This window comes from Hydra vulgaris, chromosome 05, assembly GCF_038396675.1.
Source record: "Hydra vulgaris chromosome 05, alternate assembly HydraT2T_AEP".
In the NCBI taxonomy this organism is placed as follows: Eukaryota; Metazoa; Cnidaria; class Hydrozoa; order Anthoathecata; family Hydridae; genus Hydra; species Hydra vulgaris.
In genome coordinates, this window is record NC_088924.1 from 4136744 (window position 1) to 4139779 (window position 3036).

Sequence of the window (3036 nt, forward strand, 5' to 3'; positions counted from 1 at the left end):
TTGCCTTTGGTATTGTATAGTAAGATTACAAAGCATTGTAGCATAATAAGCTTTAAGAAAAAATCTATAACCACAGTGTGTTTTGGTATAGTAAATTGATTACCAAAAGGAATAACTCTTAACTTACCATACCTTATGAAGAAACTACGTGTAAAAAGATAACAACAAGAAAAATTGTAAATATACTGATACATACAAAATGCATACATACAAATGCTTACAATTTTTCTTGCTTTTATGTTGCAAATAACATGATGTTTGCAAGCAAATGTTTGCTTGCAAACAACATGTTATTGTTTATTTCTATTTCAAAATTTAATAAATATAAAACACATACTTGTTGATATATAGCTATTAGCCTGAACAAAATATTGGTTATTGTATTCTATAATTGGTCAAAAATGTTTACCCTCTAATAGAAACTGTAAAAAATATTAAATAAAGCAACAAACTATAATTAGTTTTATATTTATTATGCTATCAACTTATTTTATACAGTGATGGATCTAGGATTTTTTGGTGTACGAGATAGCTAACTTCAAGACCTGGAGCAAACTCCAAACATTTGTATGTTTGTAATTATATCAAATAATAAGGATTTTTCAAAAACTTGCGATGATTGGAGGCTGGGAACAAAAAAGCCCTTTGACTTCATCAACCCCCACAACACTCCACCCCAAACGTGAGGGGTAACAAGTTGATAAAAATGTTTTTGAACTATTCTCAACTAGATTTATATTCATCGATAAATTTTAGGTTTCATGGTATTATCTCTCAGCGTTCAAAAATTATTATTATATAAAGTTTAAACTCCCCTCAATAAAATTAAATAAAGGTTTAAACTTTAAACCTTTATTTTAGTATTTTTCATAGCATTTTTCAAAGCATTTAACCTTTTAAATGTTCTGAAGAGTAATAAAATAAAATAAATTTCCTGTGTTAACAGTAACACAAGACTTGCTTTGATAAAATTTATCATTACTTAGAAATTTATTTTAAAAATCTGCGTGTTTTGATTACGATTATGGTTTTCAACAAATGCACTTTCTCTTGCCTCTTTTTCAAAATCAGCGAATCAGATTGCTCATATTTCTGCCTATTCTGAGCCTGTATAGGGTTTCAAAATATGCATCCAGGTTGAGAAATTTATTCTAAATAATGAATAATATTCATCAGACCTTAAAACCAGGGTGACTTCAAACCCCCTTTTACATCTAGTGTTTTAAATAGCAAAGAAAATACAACGAAACGGAAATCCACATTTGCCGCCGACATTAGCCTAATGTTGACGGCATGTGTGGATTTCTGGTAAGTTTGTCAAACTTTGGTAAATTTGTCGATAAATTTAGTCCTAATGAGTAAGATTAAATTTATCGACACACTTGAGATGCCAGATCAAAACAGACTGCAAACGTAACCTCACATCAACTGTGCGGAGATGCTTTAAGAAACCTGTTTGTGAAAAATATTTTTCAAATAAATGTAAGCAATGCAAATAACTACATAAAGCTAAAATAAAGTTACTATGTGTACTTGTTACTCTGTGTATGCATATTTTTACTTCATTATTTTTAGGTCTAAATAAATATATCGCATCTTTGTTTTTTAATAGCAATAAGTTTAGTAACAATAAGTTTTATTCGTTTTTTTGTAAAAAATATAAAACTTTTGGCTTCAGCGAGATGTTAAAGTCGTGTTTAGATCAATTGATCAACCTTGGAGTTTCTAGTATTTAAAGTTTGTATACAGGGTTGGGCCACTATCTTGCGGGATGACCAAAAACGTTTTTACAAGCTGTTCTAAGCGATAGTAATTGGTTATAAAAAATAGAAATTTTAAGACTTTTATTTAACAGTAATGTCAAACAAAATAATAAAAAATATTGTTAAAATCTAACAATGTTTTTAAATATTTTGTTTTCTAATATTTTATTTTGTAGTATTTTCTAATATTATTTCTAATAATTTGTTTTCTAATATTTATATTCTCCATTCTCTTACTTGGAGATAACAGTAATTTACTGTTAGTTTTATTTATGTTATAAAATAATTATGACAAGAAAATGAATATAAAAATACGGCAAGGTCAAATCTATTTTATTCACTTGCAGAAAGAAAAGCTTATTTATTCAATGGTACTATGTAATTAAACGTGTCAAAAACTTTTAAAACTAAATTTTATTTTATAGTGTATAATTATTAAACTATAACATTCCGGAGAGGTCAAGACGAGGTGGCCGAGTGGTTAAGGCGATGGACTGCTAATCCATTGGGCTCTGCCCCCGTGGGTTCGAATCCCATCTTCGTCGAAGTTCTTTTTATCCTTAAAAACTTTACTCTATCAAAAATATTTGGCATATTAAAAAAAAAAGTACCATTTTAAGTATTAATTAAAATTAAATTATTATTTAAAATTAAATAAATTAAAAAAAAAAAATCCAACTAGACGAAGAGTTAATTTTTTTGTTTTTACTAGAGATGTGACGAAACCAGTTTATGCCAAGTCTTCGGTACCCCACAGAAAATACCGAGTCCGGGTCCATATCAAAAGAATAAAGTCAGAATAAAAGCTTGTGAAATCTCCCTAGCGCTGAATTGCTTTTACTAAGTAACGCTCGTTAATTTGTGCTAATAAATTTTGCCTAAACGTATCAAGTTTCTTTTTAATAAAACAACTATATTTACACTAGAGGTCACAAATTAAAACTACTCCAACAAATGTGTAAACTCGATATTCGTAAATGTTCTTTCTCCCTCAAGTTTGTTAATATTTGGAATAGCTTGCCGTCTGACGTCGTTAATGCCAAAAACTAGTTGATTATGATTGAATACATAGTGTTTTTACTAGAGATGTGGCGGAGCCAGTTTATGCCGATTCTCCGGTATCCGACAAAAAATACCGGGTCCGAGCCCGGGTACCCGGCATCGGGTCAATATCAAAAAGTAAGAATAAAAGTGATGTAATGCAAAATGTTAGCTTTTTTTGATCGAGGGTATCTACGCACTTTTTTTAACAAACTAAGTAACTCTTTTTTTT

The 3036-nt window shown here is 29.4% G+C and overlaps 1 non-coding gene across 1 annotated transcript; it reads left to right on the forward strand.

Annotated features, from left to right (window-relative positions):
• Window positions 1–2226: 2226 nt before the first annotated feature.
• Window positions 2227–2308, forward strand: trnas-gcu (transfer RNA serine (anticodon GCU)). Its single transcript has one exon. It is a non-coding gene; the product is annotated as a tRNA-Ser (tRNA).
• The last annotated feature ends 728 nt before the right edge of the window (window positions 2309–3036 follow it).